Here is a 21,833-nt window from a genome sequence, read left to right as displayed (position 1 = left end):
TTGATTATTTACATCTGTCTCTGTGGTGGAAATACTATGTAATAATAGGCTATTGTGCATTTTTTCTGAACTCTGCATTCAGTGACATCATTTGATAGCTTGAAGCAGCCAAGGAAAGAATATTTATACCACAGGAATCAGCAAATATTAAAAATAACTGTCCTTGTCTGTCCTTCTCTTTCCCTCGCCTTCACATGTTAAACATTTATTTACTAACACACAATGGGCTGGGATCTAAGTAACATGTTAAACTGCCTTCACCTTACCTGGTGATTCCTAGTCCAGGTAACCCTCTGTTTTAACTCTCCTTAGATTACCTTCAGCCCTCTGCAAGGGTGCAGGAAGGGCATTTGTCTGACTGCCTGAAAGAGTGAGAGAAGGGGACCTGGGAATTGCATTTCAGAAAGCTTTTCTGTTAATTCTTCCCATTTTATCCCTGTTGAACCTTTTGGGGGAAGTGTTCCCTGATGCTTACCTTACGATTCAGTTTTCCTAGGTCTCTGAGTCGAGTCCTTTACCTTTTGTCCATTTATTTTCCAGCTTTCAAAAATTTGTGGCTGTAATCTTCATTTCTTTTTGTTGGTTTATAACATAAGAAAAACCTATTGGTGTTTGGGGAAGGATCAACCAATGTGTTTAAGTCCACCATCCTACTCAAAAGTCTGGGATTTACCTATTCTTGAAAAAAATAGGTAAATTGCCTCAACAATTTAAGGGGTTTCTAAATAGGCTTAGCCAATCCCCTGTTGGTTTGTCATGTATAAGTGTAGTCAGGAAAAAATTCTACTGATTCTAGAATATTTTTCATTTCCATAAAGGAAGAAGTAACCCTGTATAAGTAGGTGTTAAACCAGATGAGCCATTGTCGTTTTTTATATGGATGTGTGGGGACATAAGGAAACACATAAAACAATTTCAGGTCACATAGTTTGGTCTTGAGGACAGTTGGAACAATAGTATCTACTTGTCCCAGATTCTAAAGCAGTTCCAGTTGCCCATCAGTGGCTGGATCTGGTGCCCTGTTCACTTCGTCCACTCTGAAGCAGGCTCCTTCAGGTGGTGAGCCTTTAATCTTGTGACTGTCTCCACTCTTAAACCTCTTCTGCTCAAATTCACTAAGTTCTTCTTTGAATATTAGTGGTTACCTTTTAGTTAAGGCCAGAGTAGAAAGGTCATAGGATATCAGGGTGGCAACTGAAGTAGAAGAAATTGCTTGTCATCTCTTGGAAGGGGGATGTAGGCCTCTCAGGCACTTAAAAAACTCCTGGATTCCTCTACTGAGGAATGTATATATTTAACATATATTTTTAAAAAAGATTTTTGTAGTTCAAGACAATGACAGCTATGGCTAAAAGGAATAGATATTTGATCAAGTTCTCTTTGACACTGTGCATGTGAGATAGATTAAATGACTAGGTGACCCTTCTTGTTGAGAGTTGTGAAGATGGTAATTATTTCTAAAGATCCAGTGTGCAGGAATGTCCAATTGCTAAATTAAACCTGTCTACAAAAAGGGCTTCTGGCAACTACTGCTGATTGCTCCTCTTTCCAGCCTCTCCCTTTTCCCTCACCATCTTTTGTGTTTTATAATAAGGAAGGGTTTGTTTTGTTTTTTTCTGTTTGTAGGATGAAATCCAGGTCAGACTCTATGTTCTAATGGTTTTTTGTGTTTTGTTTTTTTGTTTTTTTTTATCCTTTGTAATTTCTGGTGATCTGCGTGGGAAGAAATGCTTCTCTTTTTCAGGATGGTTGTGTGTGTGTGTGTGTGTGTGTGTGTGTGTGTGTGTGTGTGTGGTGTTAGGCCAGGTTTTTCCATATCACACTATATGCTCAGGAGCAACATTTTATAGAAAGCCTGAGAAGATTTTTTTTCTGGGTTTTTAACTTTATTCATATAAAATTCATATAAAAAAATCTTTCAAGAGTATAAGTGTTAAATCACCTTGAATCACATACTTGATAAATCACCTTATGTGAAAACACAGGACTATAAAATTGGGAGTGTCATGCTTGCCATAACCTCTTCCTCAGAAACTGACCTAAATTTACCTTGACGTTGCGCACAGCATGCATTTGAAATAGGAAATCTATAAATGAGAAGTCCTGTTGGCATGGTTTGGGGAGAATTCTGGTAGCATTATGGTAGCTTTGAGAAAAAGCTTACTCTTTGACCAGCAGCCTCAGCGGAGCTCCTTTTCTGAGCTCTCGCTGGTAATGGTATAACTGGGAGCTGCTGCCAACCCCCGTCGTGTTTGAAATGCCCTAAGCTAAATGGTAAGATGAATTTTTTGCCAAACTTACCAGCAGGATTTTTTTTTCTGCCTCCTTTCACTTACAAAAAAAGTTTTAAGGTGAGAAATTTAAAATTTTTATGTACAGTCATGGTATTTATTAAAACTTTTGTTAAAACTGACTGCTGAAAAAGCAGATGGCTGTGATAAAATGGGAACGTGTGAACTGTAAAAAAACAAAACCAGTTCAAATTAAATCATAATTTAAAATATCTCTAATATGATTCACTGAAGTGTTTTTCCTTTGGGTTAACTATTAAGATTGTGTTCTCTTTTTATGCATCTTTTGACAGAAACCAAAGAATATAAATATGGAAACAGAGAAAATGACCAAAGTGGCTTTGAAATTTACTCATTTAGAGGTTTTAGGACATGGACTTTCCAAAGTCAAAGACTCTTGAAAATAAGGCAGTAACTTGTAAGAGCAAGGCTGATAAATGGGCTTTTGCTTTTTCTATTCAGTCAGTTGTCAAAAAGTCGATTATACCTATCAGGAATACCTGGTCCTCTTGTAATATAAGCAGCATTGGAAGGCTATTTTCCAGATGCCTTAAAATGGCAAGGGCCTTAACATACATCCCCTGTGACCCCCTCCCTTAAAAACAACAAAGAAAGGTATCTTCTCCTCCCTGTCTCCCTTGCACATTGCCCAGGGTAAGGTATACCTGACCTTTTGCCTGGACAGCTGCAACATTTCTAACTGGTTCCACTGCTTAGGTCAGTGCCAGGTCCCAGCAGTGCTCAAAAGTTGTTGAATGGAGAAATGAATCAATACCTGTTTCCCAACTAGTGCTTTTTATACCCATTCTATGTAAAGGTGCTCCAGGAATCTGTCAAAAATACTAATCCAGCCATGCTATTTCCCTTTTAAAAGTCTTTCAGTGGGTCTCAGCTACTTAAAGTCTTGCCTCCCAGACTTTGTTTCTTCTAAAATTGTTTTTGATATTAGGAAATTAACATATATACTGTGGTCAGAAATTCAAACAACATTGAAAATAGTCGCAAAAAAATATGCTCCTGACTCTCCTCCACAAATATAAACAACAGTTTGGGGGCATAATATATTTTTCTATGTATTTGAAAACTACATTATAGTCTTTTCAGTTTTGTTTGTTTTGTGCCAGTAGCATTATACTAAAATATTGTCCTTCTCGCCCCTGCCCCCTCCAGTGGCTTGGGTGAATTATTTTAATATCGTGGAAATTAACCCTTTGTGTATATTGTAAATATTCTCTATCTTTTGCTTGTCTTTCTATGTTGTATTTTTTCGAACAGATGTTTAAAATTTGTATTGTGTCAGTCTTTTGTGTCTTTTGTTTAAGAAGGGGAATTACTTCCCACTAAGATTTTAAAATCATTCTTTAATATTTGACAATATTGGATTTTACGTTTCACTTACTTAATCTGGCATTTTTAAGTTTCTGTTTATAATGGAGAAGGCATTCATCTTTTCGCTCAAATATCTAGTTTTCTGTCTTTACTCAAACATCCTGCTTCCCCCACTTACTTGCTCTGCCTGTAATCATTTGAGATGCTGTTTTCTTGAACTACCTACCTATTTCTTTTCTACTGCTCTGCTATTTTTGTTATTACAGTGTTAATGTATGTTTTGGGAGTTACGTTTTTTCCCACCCCAAATCATATTGACTATAGTCTCCCATTTACTTTTCTATTAGATATAAATCACATACCATAAAATTCACCTTTTAAAAGTGTACAGTTCACTGGTGTTTAGTATAGTCACAAAGTTGTGCAGCCATCACCTGTAATTCTAGGACATTTTCATTTCTCCACAAAAGAAACTCCATACCCATTAGCAGTCATTCTCCATCTTTCCCTCGTCCTTTTCTGTCCTGTCCCTGTCCCCGGTCCCCATCCCAACCGGCCCTAGACAACCACTTTCTGCCTTTATAGGTTTGCCTGTTCTGGATGTTTTCTACAGAAGGAATTATAATGATATGTGTGACCTTTTGTGTCTGGATTCTTTCACTTAGCATGTTTTCAAGGTTCATCCATTGCGTGTATCAGTATTTCATTTCTTTTTATGGCTAAATAATAACCCATTGTATGTATATACCACAATTTATCCATTCATGCACTGATGGACCTCTGCGTTGTTTTCACCTTTTGTCTATTTTAAATAGTGCTGCAAATCTTTGTGTACAAATATTTGTTTGAGTACCTGTTTTCAGTTCTTTTGGGTATGCACCTAGGGGTAGAACTGCTGGGTCATGTGGTAATTCTTTGTTTAATGTTTTTTGTTTTATCTTTAATTTTGATCTTTTATCTGGTAAGTTTTTGGACTTAATATTAGACCAAATAATTTTTAATTTGATTGTTTAACTTGAAAGCCCCAGATAACATGTAGTTTGCAAATATGACAGATTTTTGTTTCTTTCCTTCAAATATTTTAATCTTTTTGTAATATGATGGCTGGCATCTTTGTTTTATTCCTGGCTCTAATTTGGAAAGGTTTTTAATATTTTGCTATTGTGTATGCTCTGCTATTTTCTATAAGTTTCTGGTAGATTCCTTTTATTAAGGTAAAGTTTTTCTCTATCTCTTGTTTACTAAGCACTTTTTAAAAAATCAGGAGTAGGTGCTGAATATTACTTCCTTTTAAGAATTTATTGAGCTATGTCATCTTTCCTTTAAACTGTTAATGTTTCAGGAACATTGGGCTTGCACTGCTGTTGGCCTTGGTTGATTCTTTGTTACTTGAGTGGATTCTTCTTTCCATCCAGTCTGTTGGTCACACATACACAAAACCTGAAAACCAATCTGAGAACCTCTGTTCTGGAAAATCTATAGTGCCCAAGTTCAGTAATGGTGTAGAGCTGTACATGTAAGAATGTAGTCCAACATGTTTATTTTCTTCAGTCTTATTCCCTTTTTCCTGTAAGCTAAACAATTCAAAATCTTGCTATTCAGATTCAAGAAACACACACCTTTACGTGTTTATAAATACACTCCATAATTGGTTCTGCTCATCATTCCTGATACAAAACAAAGCTATAGAATGTTTTGACTTTTCGGTGAAGTAGCAAATTATCTCTGTTCATAGGGTGCTCATCACCATAGTGACAAGGAGCCAGCTCATACTTAAGTGGGGCAGAATGCTGCTAGTTCATTGCTTTTCAGAAGGACCTAAGACGGTCCAGAAACCCTTTTGTAGATTAGACAGCAGGCCTGCTGAAGGTATGTTTCAGCATCCTCCGCACAGACAAGATACAGTTGAGATAGTTAGTAGGGAGGAAGTAAAATCCCTTGCGTTGAGGTTCCATCACTTTACAGAGACTCCTAAACAAATCCAGATGTTCTTCACTTTCTGCCTGAGGATAATCAAGTAGCTTCCTATTAAGCTCATTAACCACCCCACCCGCACCGCCCAATCCATACTGAAGACAACTGGTAGAGAAGTTCTGGGGGACTTGAGAATTAAATGAAGCAAAGGTAAAAAGTGATTTTTACATTTGGGCCAGATTATGTAGATGGGGGCCACAGGTAATCTTTGGTTTAAATACATTGTGGTTACATTTGAAGTGCTTTTTGTCTTAGATCTTGCTATGAGGAGAGGTTGTTTGGGACCTAAATTTTAGAGATTTCTCTTACCAGTTGTGTTTAAAGCTAAATCTGGTGAAAGGTTGGTGTGGAGAGAAATAGATAAATTTTTCTGCCTGAAACATAGACCCGATTTCTGGAGGATGTCAGAAATAAAACAAAATTTTAAGGTAGTTAATAAAATATAGAGGGCTATCTAGTTTTAGTTAAGAATAGAATTAAAGAGTTTAGGAAAATCAAAATACATTTTGAACTAGCCAAATAATTTTCTTTATGGATAATGATGACTAAAAAAAGCGTAAGTTTAATTATATCAAGAAAACAGGAGAGTTTGAGATGCAGGATTGAAAAACTCCCAATAATACAAACACTGGGGACATTTTGATACTCATCAGAACATCAAAGGCCTCCTAAAACAATTGATACAGTTTTTGTTTGACAAGCATTGAGTGTCTAAAACATATTGTTTTGGGCCCAGTCAATACAGCAGTGAATGAAACGAAGTCTTTTCCTAGAGCTGTGTTCTGGCAGAGGAAGGTGGTCATGTGGTCAGATGTCAGGAGGGAGTGCCCCTCTGAGAAAATGAGGTTTGAGAAGAAATGTGGAAGAAAGTCAGAGTGACCCAGGTAAATATCCGAGGGAAGAAGCAAAGGGAATAGCTGCAAGTGTAAAGCTCTGAGGTGGGATTGTGCTTTGTGTGTTTGAGGAAGAGAAAGAAACCAGTGTCCCTGGAGCAGAGTAAGCAAAGGAGAGAGATAAGGAAATGAGAAATAGTGGGAGGCCATCTTAGGGGAAACCAACGAGGATGTGGCAGAGAATGAAACGATGGAACTTCTCTTTTTCCTTACAGGATCATTCTGGCTGCAGACTTTGAGAGTAGACCATATGGGGAACAAGAGTAGAATGGAGAGACTAGTAGGAGAGTAATGCAGGTGAGAAATGATGGTGGCTTAGAACAGGGTAGGAGCAGTGATGGTGGTGAATGGGAGTTGGATTATGAATATATTTTGAAGGTAGAGCCAGTGGGATTTGCTGAGGTGGTTTGTGAAAGAAAAAGGGGGTCATGGATGACTCAAGGTTTTTTGGCTTTAGAAATTGGAAAAATAAGGTTGCTGTTTACTAAAATAGGGAAGATTTTGGGAGGGTGGTGATGGATTGTGTACAGGGAATCAGGATTATGATTTCGGACATGTTGAGTTTGAGATGCTTATTAGACATCCAAGTGAAGATTTTGAATAGTCAGTATTTATTGTCATCCTTAAAAGTAAAATAGCGAATTATTTCACCAGCAAAAATGAATTTATTTGGGAATGGCAGAGAAGTTGAAATTTGGGATACTCGGGCAATGGCAAACCATAGACGAGTCGGGAGATTACAAAAGAGAGGAACGTTACTTTATAGAGCAAAGGGAAGGAGTTAGGAAGGGCTGTTATATAAACAAAATGTCCATTGGAGGAAACTGGGAATTCAAGTGTAGCGGCTTCCCATTGGCTGATTCATGGTAGCTCCTCACTGGCTAGGTCTATTGCTAGGCAAGGAGAAAACTCTCCCTTTTTCCTGCTGGTGTAGTACAGTAAGCCACTTCCCATGGAGAAATGTAAGGAAGTGTATGCTTCTTACAGGAGTCTGCAAGGTACCCTGAGTGGTGGTGAATGAGAGCTCCTCCTGTAGGACTTCCCACTATTCATTTTCACAGTACACAGACCTGGAGTCCTGGAGTGAGATTTGGGCTGGCCATTGGTGCAGAATGTGGGTTGTATTATATGTGTAGCCATTAGACGGGGTGGGAGAGTGGGTCTTAGGATGCCAGTTCCCAAATTATTTGAGCCACCCTGGGCATCCTAGAGAACTCACAGGGATTGCTGCAGAATATTTAAAAATTTCCAGGAAAACATTATGTGTGCTTGCTATGTGTTTTTAAAAATATGTTTGCGATGTGAGCATATTTGTGTTTTGTATGTTTCTTTGTGGCTGGGATCCGCTCAGTGCAGTTTTGTATGTGTACCTAGTGTTTTTCACATAAGAAATATGTAAGCAAACACAAAATTCACATTTTACTCAAATGATACCCCAGTATGTCTACCACTGAGTTCCAGATAGCAGACATGATTGTACTTACTTAGAAGTTCCTGGAAGGTGCAGTAGATAATCTGTTCCGAAAATGAGGAGATTTGTGCAAAATGTCTTTTAAAAAAGTGATTTATTTCTAAAATTCATGCATATTTTGATTTTTTTCTCTAGTATTCCATTCTGAAACCTTAATAATGTTTAGAATTAATCCATGGACTATAAACATTTGTTGCAAGAATGAGTAAGTAGGCTGCTTTCTTTAAAGTGAGTATACAACTCAACTTTGAGATAAGATGATGCTCAGAAAATTAAGGAGGTTTGGGTAGTAATGGATGAGATCAGACATCTTTAGAAGGAACATAATCTAGTAAATGAAGGCCAGGGAGATTTAGAACAGTCCAAGGAATTAGTTCAGACTCAGAAGAGAGTGAACACCTAGGCGGTTAAAATCCATTTTGTTATATCAGCTGAACAAAGTTTGTAATAAACTGTAGTTGATTAGGCCGTTAGGAGAAGCTTAAAAACAAAACTTTCAAGCCATGTTTGTTCTGCCTTTAGGAGAGAAGGGATGGGTGGGGGAGAGGCTGGATCTTCCTGTATTGAGTACTTTGGTTCTTAAGGGGGGGTGTATCAGTTGTGATTCAAAAACTGTATTTCAAGGTTCATTATAGGTTGTTTGAATTCCTTAGATGAGTCGTCTTTCTTTGCTTTTTTTCCTTGTATAACCGAAACCTTCTGGTTTAATAATTTTGATACCAGGAGAGGGATAATGGAAGATTCAGGTATTCCAATTTCTGAAATCAGAATTTTGGTCCCCATTATGGTTTAATAAATCGACACACTGATTTATATAGTATGAGCTAGCCTTGGGAACCTCGTTAAACTCAGTGCAGTGACAAAAGTGGGTTTCCGGTTCTGTATTAGTATATGAAAGGGTGTGGCTAGGTGGTCATCACATTATTCCTTTATGATTCTCAAGGTTTATAATTCCAACAGTAGGGCGGTCCTGTTCAGAAAACCAAACTTTTTTAAAAGGCATTTTTGGGATTAAGTCCTTTTTTAAGACCAAAAAGAAAATTTCACAATAATTTGATTTTTCTGATAAAATTTGCCTAGTGTTTAAAGATATTTCCTTAGTCTCTTGAGCCTTTCCATTTCCTCTATTCCTAGTTCCATACTTGGAAAAACATTAATTTCAGTGCTATTTTTCTTTACGTTATGGCTAGCCATTGTTTTTGTGTTAAGTTCAATCAAAAAGATTTTTTTTCCTGTTTGACCTGCCTGCTTTTGTTCCTCTGATCACTGATGTTCCTCCCTCCCCTTCCCCATCTTTCCAAATGAGAGCCTGTGGAAGGCATTTACCTGTAGTTCTGATTTGTGTTTCCTGTAATCATGTAGGAAATTAAGAGCTGAGTGGCATTAGATAGCCATCACATCGCTTTTCCATCCAAATTTAGTTTTAGTATTGAAAACTTCGGCAGTACCGTACACTTGTTGCTAACAGTGAGTGACCTCAGGAATAATCGACCAATTTAAAACCGGACTCCTGGTTGTTCCTCCTTTCCCTGTTATTGTCTCAATCTCTCTTTTAAGTTTTATTGGCACCTCCGTAAGTGTCCTTCTAAAACTTGTTTCAAATCTGTTTAGAGTATTTCAGGAATGGTTTGCGTACCCACCAGGATGAGATTCAGTCCCAGAAAGACCCTTCTTTTTGTGCCATTTTGTTTCTGTGTTATCCTGATGTTCTCGTCCCATTTTGGATTTGTTATATAAATGAGCTCTCATATTCTTTCTGATCGGTTTTATTTACTAGAAATATTTTTTTGTTTCATGATGTGGTTGACTAAAATAGCTTCCTGAAATCTGAATTAGGGTGTTAACTCTCCTTGAAGATACTGGTCTGTGAAACACTGAATGGACAGGTTTAAAGGGTTTACTGAACGTGTGAATCCAGGTCTAACACTCACCTGTCCGTAAGATCCCAGGTAAAGCAAGTTAGCTTCTGGTTTGCTTCTGGGTAATGTTTAGTTATTTTGCTAATCACTGTAAAAGGCTTTTTGGATACAGAGTTCTTTCTCAGGTTGTCTTTTGATTTCTGAAACTGGGAGGGAGTGTTGAATACAATATGGTGCTGCAAGTCAGCCCCTGAAGTAAGACACATGGCATGGTTTCACAGGGAGAACTTGTATAATTATTTAAATCCTTAATGAGGTAACGTGTGGTTTGTTTGACATTTTTAGTGCATCAGAAAATGTTAACCTCTGAAGTAATGGCCACGGCACTACTGTAATCTTGAGCAAGTGTCCGTTCCTGAGCTTTCGTGTCCTTTTCAGCGCAATGTTGCAGACTGTGAGGGACAAAAACATTTCGGGATATGAGGTTTGTGGTGACATGAGGACCACGAGGGGATAGGGATGCAGAAACTGGGGAGGAAGAAGGAGCAGCTGGTACGAGGCTCCAAGATGCAAATGCGCTTATGAACAGAAAGGGGGCCAAATGAGATATTTGTGCAAGTTCTTTGTGGATGCTAAACGTTTCTCTACAGCTTAGGTGCTGCTACGGTTAGCGAAGATGTGTGTGTGTGTGTGTGTGTGTGTGTTTGCTTTTTCCAGTGAGCTTTGGTTTGTTAGCTACAAGGCCACCTTGCCTGGGGGGTGGAATGCTGCCTTGAGAATGGAAGGAAGTAGAACCCACGAATCACAAAGTCCAGCAGTTTTGCATTATAATTAGTTATTTTATTTGTACTGATAGTCTTACTTTCTATAAGATTGGCAGTACAAAAGAGGAATGGGATTATTACTGGAAATTTTGGGTGAAGGGAGTTTTCTATCATTTCTAACTCTTACCATGTTTGGCTCGTGTAGTTTTGCCATCTATTAATCCAACACTAAAATCTGATCGCGGGTATTAGGTTCTCCTTTGTGCTTTGGTTTGTTAATAATTGAAGTACCTAAGGGTTCTGGGTGTGAACTCTGCCTACTTTATAATTAATTTAGAACCAGGGAAATTAGGATTTTCTGTTGAAATAATAAAGTATTGTGTCTTCAAAATAAAATTTTATATGTATGTAAAATTTACAGGAATGACCAAAACATAATACTAGGACATACTTTATGTTTTTATAGTCCGAAGATGGAAGTGTTTTTAAACTTCTTGATGTCCTCTTCCTTTCTAGTTTGGGTGTGTAGGAGTCTGTTTATCAGAAATTTTGCTAGCGCTGTTTTTTTTTTTTAATCGTTGTAAACATGACCCTAGACAGCTGTGTTTAATATAGTAAAGAATAGTGGGGAGACTTTACAGTGTTTCTTGTTGGGACGTGGTGTCTATGTATTTTAGTATTTAAAGGATGTGGTTTGGGGCTTTGAAAATGAGAGGGAGGGTGCCTAACTCATAGCTGAATGCGTGCATAGCGTGCATATCTAGATTGCATTGTCCTGGAGGTTAAGTAATATGAACATTGTTTTTACGCTAGTTAAACTGGCAGTATTAAGTAAAATAACTTTATTGTGGAAGTGTTTGTTTGTTGCATGGCTGGTGAGTAGGATTTTCTTTAAAATGTGATATTGCATAGGAATGATGTAGGTGATTATAGTTCTGGGGAAAAGGTGCTACCCAAGCTAAACTACTTTTTGCTTTGCAGAAAAGTAACCAAGATTAAAGGTGACGGTGGCCTGGAGAGTGTCCTCTGTGTCTTCACTTCTTCCACGTCCCATCTCTGAGAGAGCAGGGTGTTAGGTCAGGAAATGATGGGTGGAGTTCCTTAATTGCGTCAGCTTCCTGGGCTGCCAGAGGTATTGATTAACCAGGCGCTCAGGTTCTACTTAGGAGGTTCTTGATGACTTGCTGGTTTCTTTTAAGTCCTTCGGTTTGATGTTGATTTCTCTGTGTACAAGGCACTGTGCTGCATGCTCTGAGATACGGAACCGAGTAAGATTATTGCTATCTTTCAGGAGTTTACAGTGTAGCAGGGGAGATGACCACAAGATAGACCGTGGTAAGTGCCCGAAGAGAGGCGTGGTTCTGGGAATTCAAAGGAGGCAGGTAGTAGCCATTCTGTAATATTGGTGGGTTGGGGTTGGGCAGCGGATGAGACCTGTGCAGGGAGGGGCACAGTCGGGAGAGCGGTTTCAGTAGTTCAAGTGGGTAGAGAATGACAAAGATGTTTAGGAAAGGAAGGCCATGGGCCACTGAGAAGGTGTGCAAAATTGTTTATGTGTGTACTTTGGCATTTTTCCGGGGCAGAGAACTCAGACCTTTTTTCATATTCTGAAAGTGGTCCAGGGTCTGAAAAAAGTTGAGAACCGCTGTGCTAGATGAACAGCCTTTGATGACGGATAGGATGTTGATTTTTGAGGCTTTGAAGAGAAATAAGGAAGTCATGTAGTAGAAGAGACTTTTCCTTGTGGGAGGTAGGTGGGATTTGGGGAACTGAATGTATGCAGTGGTCTCTAGATCACTAGGGGTGGATTGCCTTGTCAAAGTGGGTTTCCCACCCAGCAAATGAGGTAGATCTATTAGAGACTGTATGACAATGAAAGGTAGGTGATTGTCAGTCAGAGGAGTTCCTTAGCATTTCCCCCCTTATTTGGAGGCCAGGTTGATGAAGATGTAGGAGGTTAGGGTGCTATTGTAGAATAGTTCCTGGCATTTGCTTTTCCTAGAGGTCCTCTGAAGTGTAAAGTGTTCTGTGCTTGATCCTGTGGGGGAATCTATAAAATATGAGTCAGAGACCCTGCCCTTCAGGAGCTGAGGGTGTGTAAAGAATGGAGAACCACTGGGATTTGAGTGTTTAGAAAATACAATCATAAATATTCTGAGCTTGTAATTAGGAACCTCTGTACAGCTGATTTGGTGACTTCTAGGCAAATCATTTGACTCTTCGGACTATTAATTGTTATATAAATGTGTGTATACACACATGCACACATGGCTTCATTTAAAATACTGTGAAGTACGTTTTAAAAAATGACCGAGCATTTAGTGTTCTAAGATGAACTGCCACTTGTATACTCAATCATTAAATTAAAATATTATTCATTCATGAAATTGTGTCATTAAGTATATTTATGTTCATTATAATATATTCATGATATACTATCTAAATATATATTCAGTAAGTATATTTATGATTTATATTATGAAATATATTCATTAAAATTTTATCATTCATTAAAATATTCATTATACTTTGGTCAATTTCCACATTTGTGAAATGGGAAGAATAATAATTGTACTTATAGAGTTGTACTGAAGAGGAAATTAATTAATACATATACATATATAATGAAGCTCTTTAGAATAGTATACAGCTTAAGTACTCAATAAATATCAATGGCTATGTTATTAATAATATTAATATTTTAATATTAATAGTATAATTTCCTCCTCCTGCATGGGTGAATGTGGGGGGGGTGACTTCCTATAAAATGTTTTACAGTGAGATGTCTTTAAATAGCAAAATTTCGTATGTGTTTCCTATGCATAAATTAAATGTTTAATTTATATTTATCTTTAAAGCTGTGAAAGTACACTTATACAAGGCAGATTGAGGTATTTATTAAATTGCTCATTTACGTTGTAGTATGAGGGATTGAAAGCTATGTATTTAAGAAACTGATTGATTGATCTTTACCACTGTTTTCTTTCAGTTCTTTTTTGACTGCCTGTGTGTGTGTTGCCTTTTCATTTCTTTATATCTTTCGGTTGCTTTCTGATTAATTTCCTGTCCAGTTGTCAGTAATGGGTGTGGAGTAGGGTAAGAACTTCTCGTGGTTTGTGCCCAGTATCTGAACCAGGAAGGAATGATGAATCAGGCAGCCTGTGGTTTAGTGGGGAGGGACTTAAAATGAGCCTGCAGAGCTGCCCTGCCCAGGGACTCAGGGAATCCGTTTTCTCCAAATCAGATGGTATGCAGCTCTATACTGTGTGCATAATGAACAGCCAGTGTTTTCAAAATGTTCCCATTTATTTCTCCTTTTTAAAAACCAGTAATTATGGGAAATTTTAGTTATGTACAATAATACAGAAACAGTAGAGTGATAAACCCCCACTTAGTTACTACCCAGTTTCATGGCCATTCTCGTTTGATCTATACAGCCAACCACTTCTCTCCCATATGGTTTTGAAGGAACCCTCAGACATCATATAACTTAATCTAAAAAGGTGTTAGGATATGCATCTAAGAGATGAGGACTTAAAAATACATACATGCGTGTATTATACATGTACAAACAGTGATTTTTATGGTATGTCTGTTTGATTTGGGACCAACATACTTGGTTTCTTCAGTCTCTTTTAACGTATAGTCTCCTCTCTCTCTCCGCCCCTCTCCCTGCCGGCTTTGCTTGAAGAAACCAGCCTTATTTTGTTCTATAGTTTCCCCAGTCTAGATTTTGCTGTTTTGTATCTCTTAGGTGTTCAGCATATTTCTATCTCTTGTGTTAACTATAAATTGTCAGCTGGCTCTAAAGGCTTGGCCAGATTAGGATTGATTTTTTTTTTAAAGTGCTTTCCCCCCTATCAGGAGTATATAATGTCTAGTTGTGTTTCTATTTTGTTACGTTAGCAGCTACTGATGATCAATACCTAGATCTATTAATACACTGAAAGTTAGAAAATGGTGATATCTGTTTCTAGCATTCCTTCCATTTAGTTTGAATGAAAACCTATCAGGAAATAAAATTTTATTTAAGTCCTTAATAGCTTTAAGAGTAGTATTTTGAATTAGTGTTTTTTCTCTATGACTTTGTAGCAGTGATTAAAATACAGTACACGATTTGGTGATAAGAGGTGCACTATACTGTACGGGCCTGATACTGTACGAAGCTGATGGCCGCAGAATGACTTCAGACCCATGTAACCTCATCTGGTTAGGAAGCTGTCTTAGAGAGCTTACTGATGGGTGTTTCCCAGCTGGAAATAATAATTAGGGATACATATGCACTGTAATTAGTATGTAACTTCTCGGCTTATATACTATACATTTCTGTTCTAAAGTCTTACCTGCTTATGAAGTTATTATTTTTTTAATGAGCTTATTTTATGTGTTTAATTTTTAAAAAATCAGTTCTAGGCTTGATTTGGAATCAGGACCAATAAAATCTAAACTATATCTCCTTAGTACAGTTAGCTTTGGTGTTACTTACTAAAGACCTTGGTTTCAAAACTGTGCAGTTTTGGTTTTTTTTTTAAATTATAGAAGGGAGTCTTGAAAGATAATCTGATTTTGTTCAGTTTTCTAGTTTACAGTAAGTCCTATTTCATAACTTCTTCATTTTACATTGAATATTATCCAAAGAGGTCTGGTACCCACTTGGTTGTCTTTGAGGACCTTCCAAATTGTCCTCTATTGATATTTATAATATAACAATATTTTTGTTTTTGGAAAGATTCAACTTGTTGAGGAAAAAATCAGTTACCTACCTCATTGGTATTTCGTGTAAAGCAGGCAGCTGAAGCTGGTGCACTAGAGAGAGAGTGGGCAGAAGCCTAGCTCGGGGTGCTCAATAAGAGTATCTGTGGGAGGGTTAATTGGGGAGATTTTCTTGAATAAATCTTAAAGTGACCAGATAATTAACTTCTTTCCTCTCATACATTCTTACTGCCTTTCTTCTTCACTCTTCAGATCTTGTTCAAGCTCAGTGCTCTTGCGGTGAGCAGACTTCTCTCTCACTCAAAACTAGTAAGTATGGTTGAATTTAATCTTCAGATACATGTGCAATGGAATAAACCTGATTTTCACTTTTCTTTGGGGGATTTTGAGTCTGCTTTCCAGATGAACTTGGACTTTGATCGTGTAAGTGGACATAGAAGGGATATTAAAGTGATAGATCAGGAAATAAAATTTAAGTTTTTCAGCAGTTTGCCAGATGGCTCTTCAGCAAGTTATTTTTTAGGTAACTCTCTAGAAAATAATGGTATAATAAATCTCTTTAATGAATAGCAGTTTTGTTTTCTGGGCCATCATCTTGCTGCTAATAGCTTGTTGGATCCAGCACGAGGCTGGAGTGCTTGTGCAGTGGAGGTGGCTGTTACATTCTTAACCCTGCGTTCCCGATTCAGGCTGTGTCATCTAGAATACATCACTCAAACTCAACAAACATTTTTTGAGTGAAGCTAGGGCGACAGTGGTAAAGCAGGCAAACAAGCGTCCCTGTCCTGGGACGCTTACCTCTTAGTGAAATCATCCACAGAACTCTCTTAAGTTTCTCTTTTGCCCAATTGTCCAGAGCTGCTTTTTGAGGAAAGTCAGAGACTACCTTTGAGTCGAGAGAATAGAATACAAGCCAGGTTTTAAAATTTAACAACATAATGTTATTTTTGTTGGCTTTGAGTTTGGTATGTAGAAAACAATGGATCTTTTTTCAGTAAACAAGAAACCTGCTGGTGATGTCTACCTATTGTTATTTTCTTTTTTATTCTAAGATTTTGTGCTGAGTTGCAGCAGGTCTTCTTAGTTTAGATTTTCTGAAATAATATTTCTCTCTCTTCTCTCTCCTCACCTTTAGTGTTGGCTGGTAGGATTAAAATTTATTCTGATATTATGTGGTTGATCATTAGCTACTTCCAGTCCTTCGGGTAGCAGCTAAATGTAAAATAAACATGGTTATCATATATCCTGTATTTTTCAAGATAATCTCTTTTCAAGTATTTTGTTCCATTTTTGGACACTTAGTTTTTACTTTGGATAATAAATGGTCCTTTACGTCAGTGCTCTTTACCCTGAGTCCACGGACCCTGATGAACTTTAAGCAGGTGGTTTGTGAATCTCCTGCAACGATAATGCCAACCTTTGTAGATATGTGCTCTTTTCTCAGGAGAGGCCCATTTGCTTTCAAATGAGATTTCAATTAACAGGAATGATAACATTTTTTTCCTTTCCAGACATATTTTGCAGAAAGTTAGAAAATTGTCCAGCTGTTTATTATTATTGGAGCAGTGAGCTCTTGAATCATTTGAAGTGTTCTTTTGAGCCAACTTGGATTATATAGAGATCAAATCAAAATAGCTTTGTTATTTTTCTTTCATGTGGTCTTAGAACATCAAACTTGAACGTGTGAGTCCTTACATTTATCCCATTGTTACGGGCTGAATTGTGCACCCCTTCCCCTTCATACCTCCTTGAAGCCTAACCCCCACCCCAGCACCCAGCTTACCTTGGAATGTTACCGAATGTGGAGAGAGGGTGGGGCCTAATTAATCTAACTGGTGCCTTTAGAAGGAGAGGAAATTTGAACACAAAAGATAGACACCGGGGCCTATGTGAACAGAGGAAAGACCAAGTGAGGACACAGTGAGAAGACAGCTATCTGCAAGCTAAGGAGAAGGGCCTCAGAAGAAAACAAACTTGATGACACCTTGACCTTTGACTTCTAGCCTCCAGAACTATGAGGAGTAACTTTTCTGTTGTTCAAGCCCCCCAGTCTGTGGTATTTTTGCATGGCAGCCCTAGCAAACTAATATGCTTGTGAACAGGCAGTAGTTGAGTGACAATAAAAAGTATATAGCAAGGTAACAACTTTTTCTCTTTGCCCCAGTGCATTTTAGGGGAAATGATGAAATGTGTATAGCTTCACACAGTCTGGTACCTAAAAGAGATGGTAGGACCTAGGAAATCTAGATGTAACATTGATTCCTATTCTTACTGGTCTTATTCTTTAGTGATTTGTTTATTCTTTCAGAGTTTTCCCTCTTGCCTGTGCTTATATTTTAATGTCATTTTCTTCTGTAGCATTTCTCATTTACTTTTTGTAAATGAGTCTGAACACCAGAACAGCATCTCCGTGTGTTCTCCCAGGTGTGTTCTGTACAGTCATTCCAGCCCTGTCTCCTTCTCTGGTGATGTCTGTTCTCTGTCCTCACGCCTCTCCAGGCTGTCAGTTTTTGACAATACAAGCATACTTCGGAGATACTGTGGGTTGCTTCCAGACCACCGCAATAAAGCAAGTATCACAATAAAGCAAGTTGTAATCTTCTTGCTGGTGGGGGCTTGCTTTTAATTTGGAAAACAAACTCAACATCTGTGAAGCATAATAAAATGAAACCCAATAAAACAAGGTATGCCTGTATGTTCACTTTTTGAAGCTTCTCTCTGCCAAAAATGAAATTTGAATGTTTCTAATGATGTTTGTTTCTATAGGTAGCTTGATTCAAAACATTGGAAACGTTTAGATTTGGAAATGAATGAAAAGCTAAGGGATGAATGTATGTTTCTCAAGTTTGCCAGAGGGCAGGAATTCCAGCAGTTTTGTTCATGCTGAAGCCCCAGGGTCTGGCACAATGCCTGACACTTAGCAGTGTGGTCAATAGTTGATAAAGGACTAGATTAATTTTAAGTAAGGTATCAATTCGTGGCATCCAAATTGAGCCCATAGCCCCACTTCTGCTTCCTTTTCCAATTAGACTTCTGAGTCTTCGTTTATGATATTGAGAATCAGCGTGCTAAGGAGTAGCCATCCCTGTGAGCCTCACCTGCTCCCTTCCTTGCTGCACGGCGGTGGGTGGGGTACGTAAGTAAGAGCTTAGCCTCTGGCGCCTGCCCACGTGTGCATCCACGCTCCCCGATGTGCCTGCTGTGTGATCTTGGCAAATTCCTTACCTTCCTCTGCTTTGGTTTCTTCATCTGCAATTGGAGATCGAGTATACACTTAAGTGTTTTTGGTGTTGGGGGGTTGTGAGCTTAGAACAATGCCTGGCACATACCGTGTTTCCCCGAAAATAAGACCTAGCTGGACCATCAGCTGTAATGCGTCTTTTGAAGCAAAGATTAATATGAGACCTGGTCTTATGTTAATTATAAATCAACACCAGAACAGTATCTCCGTGTGTTCTCCCAGGTGTGTTCTGTACAGTCATTCCAGCCCTGTCTCCTTCTCTGGTGATGTGTGTTATCTGTCCTCACGCCTCTCCAGGCTGTCAGTTTTTGACAAGACAAGCATACTTCGGAGATACTGTGGGTTGGTTCTTATGGGTTCTTGTGGGTTTAATCTTACATTAAAAGAAGACCGGGTCTTATATAATGTAATGTAAGACCGGGTCTCATATTAATTTTTGCTCCAAAAGATGCATTAGAGCTGATGGTCCAGCTAGGTCTTAATTTTGGGAAACAAGGTAGCAAGCATTTTAGAGCTGTTAAAGCTATTATTATTCTAGTGTGAAAAAGAGCTATTCTGTTCTCATTTATTTGTGCTTTTATCTGGTTCTACAGTGGTTTCTTTCCCTAGGTATAAAAACAATTCTCTTTAAACAACAAAACCTTTGCCATAAAAGTGGCATGATTTTCTTGGTGGTAGCACTGTAAGTTAGCACTACCCCTTTGGAGAGTGGTTGGGTGAGATAAAGCATCTTAAGAACACAGCGTGACTCAGGAATTCCACTTCTGGGAAACTTCTAAGGACATACCCTTAAATGCATAAGAGATTATATCTATGCAGATGTTACATTATAATGTCCAGGGTTGGAGAGAATGGTTTAATAAATCCTGGTACTTACGCATTTACAGTTGATGGTCTGTAATAACGTGGAAAATACTTGTCATGGAAAGTACAACATTGTATGTACAATATGATTACAACCATGTTAAGCAAATACATGCATCCAGGAATTTCCAGAGGATAGGACTTACCTGGAGTATTCAAGGAGTAGTTTTATATGAGAGAGAAGACAAGTGTCCGATTACATGGCAGTTTGGACTTCTTGGTGCCTAATGATTAGTTTTCTGCAGTATAAATTTCCACATTTATCATTAAGAAGGGCTACGTTTTCACTCCAGTATTTAAATTGGCTTTGGTAAGTTCTAAAAACAAGCCCCCAAACAGCAGCTTTTTCAGTTTTCTGTTGATTTAAAGCTCATTTCTTTCCAAGCGGTACTTCTTAACCAAGTGTACCTTGACCAGCCAGTGTGGGTAGCTACGTCAGTCTTGTTTCCACAGACCCTAGAGGAATGTGGTAGAAGGAAGAGTAATTACTAAACAGCTGGGCCCGGTCAGGACTGCGGCTTGCCTTTATTTCTTTGGGAAACACCATGAGTCCTATTTCTGCAGTAATCATCCCCACCCAAGATTGCTGACAAAAGTCTTAGCTTGCCAGCTCTTTTGTCTGCATTGATACTGCAAGCAAAGTGTTTTGCTTGGTGCCTTAGTATTTGTTACCCTGAATTTTGAGTTTTTTACCTCTTTGTTTTCTTTCCTGAGGGATAAGCCATTTTAAAATTCAGTTACTTGTAATGGTGCTAATGTGCCAGCCTGTGCCCAGCTGGCTGTATTAGGTACTTGGCTTAAGACGGAGGCAGCCAACCCAGGGCTTAGGTGAGCATGTTGGCAGGAAGCACAGGGCGTGTTGCACTTACACTCTAGAATTAGTAGCTGTTCTCTTATTTTTCATATCAAACTTTATTTGGCACCTGATGAATTTTTGAACTGTGTTCAATGACTTGTATTGAATCTTTAACATTTATCCCCTAGGGGAAGCTGATGTCCTTATGCCTCAGTTACATTTTGGTCAAATGGGGCGTGTGTTAAAACTCTGTGATCAGTTCTTTGAAAGTACTACCTGTGCAAGTGATGTCAAAATTGCTATTGCCTTAAAATATGTAAGTTTATATAAAAGATATGTGGAAGAATGATTGGTTTCAAAGTAGAAAAAAGCATCAGCTCATTTAAGGAAATAAATGTGTTATGTGAAAGGTTAGAGGTTTTCTTTTTCTTTGTTTTATGTAAGAAACATTAGGATAGGAAAAATAAGCAAGAGGATTTTAACAGGAACGTTGAATATCTCAAAATCTGTGGAGGCAGAATTTTCTTGGTAATGCTCGATGTACTTTTCAAAATATATTAATGATTTGGGGGGAATTAAACTTTATTCCGTTTCATTTGGATTTTGATGTTCATTCTGGCGGGGGCTACAAACTATAGATGTCTTACCAGCTTAGGTGGCAATAAATTGTGATACGCAGAGTTTTGTGTTTGGCATTATGTCACAGGAGCAACAGGAAATAACTGTGAACTACCGTACACTGGGTTACCTTAGATAATAAATGTAATTTTTACAAAATGAAATACTTTAATTTGTCTCTATCCCCAGCTGTTATTTAATAATTCACAACAGTCTGAGCAAGTGTTCTTTCCTGCAGGCCCTCTCCGTTCCTCCCTACCTACTCCAAGAAAGGGAGGAGGGGGACCCATGTGAACCAGCATATCACTAATTCAGTATTTTAAATACTGTTCACCTATGTCAGGTGTCACTTCTGTTGTGATCACAATAGAAGAGCAAAGCAATGGCTACCATTCCGCACTTGTAATATTCCTTTACAGTATGTTTTATATACTTTGTTGCCCCATCAAGCTTATCATAGCCTTTATTTTCTGGAAGTTAGCTTTGTTTGGTCTTTAATCCTGGTATCCAATCTGTATTATAGATAACCGTGAAGCAGGTATGTGCTGTACTTAAATACTGGGGTGCATTCTAAGAATGATGAAAGCTATGAGCAATGAGTTCTTGAAAAGCGTGTTTGTGTGTGTGTGTGTGTGTATGTGTGTGTGTTCCGTCCATCCGTGTCCAAAGGCTATTCTCTGTATTACTCAGATTCTATTAACAGACAAGAAAGGGTCTTGCCATTAAATTGTGCGCTACTAACCATCCATCTAACTCCTGAGGCAAAGTTCAAAGTTCCACGAAATGGCTTTAGAGAATACTCCCTAAAAAAAAAAGGAGTGAACTCCCTCTCCAAAAAAAGTCAGCCCAAATATTTGGGAGCTCAGTTTGAGAAATACCATCTTTTCTGACTTAGCGTTTGTTCTGGGTTTTTTTTGTTGTTGTTAAGTCGCTCTGTGGGAGTTGGATGCATTCTGTCAGTGCATAGAGGCTTCTGGAGGGAAGTGTTTTCTGATGCCTGTATTCACACCCTCCTGGTCT

General features: G+C 38.2%; 1 protein-coding gene across 13 annotated transcripts in view; it reads left to right on the top strand.

Annotated features, from left to right (window-relative positions):
* The window catches only part of FBXO34 (F-box protein 34), a 71,946-nt gene that overhangs the window by 40,802 nt on the left and 9,311 nt on the right, over positions 1-21,833 (top strand). For 5 of the 13 annotated variants that reach the window (XM_033108888.1, XM_033108890.1, XM_033108885.1 and 2 more), the window contains one exon: positions 15,547-15,603. The exons of 5 other annotated variants lie outside the window; for them this stretch is intronic. The gene's annotated coding sequence lies outside the window, so the exon portion shown is untranslated. Of the gene's footprint in view, positions 1-6,759; positions 6,785-11,779; positions 11,917-15,546; positions 15,604-21,833 lie in introns of those variants that run through there. 3 more of the 13 variants (XM_033108895.1, XM_033108893.1, XM_033108899.1) reach the window with 3 other exon arrangements.

The sequence above is a fragment of the Rhinolophus ferrumequinum genome, chromosome 6, assembly GCF_004115265.2.
Source record: "Rhinolophus ferrumequinum isolate MPI-CBG mRhiFer1 chromosome 6, mRhiFer1_v1.p, whole genome shotgun sequence".
In the NCBI taxonomy this organism is placed as follows: Eukaryota; Metazoa; Chordata; class Mammalia; order Chiroptera; family Rhinolophidae; genus Rhinolophus; species Rhinolophus ferrumequinum.
Note: the sequence above shows the minus strand (reverse complement) of the source record. Positions and strands in the feature narration are given on the sequence as shown.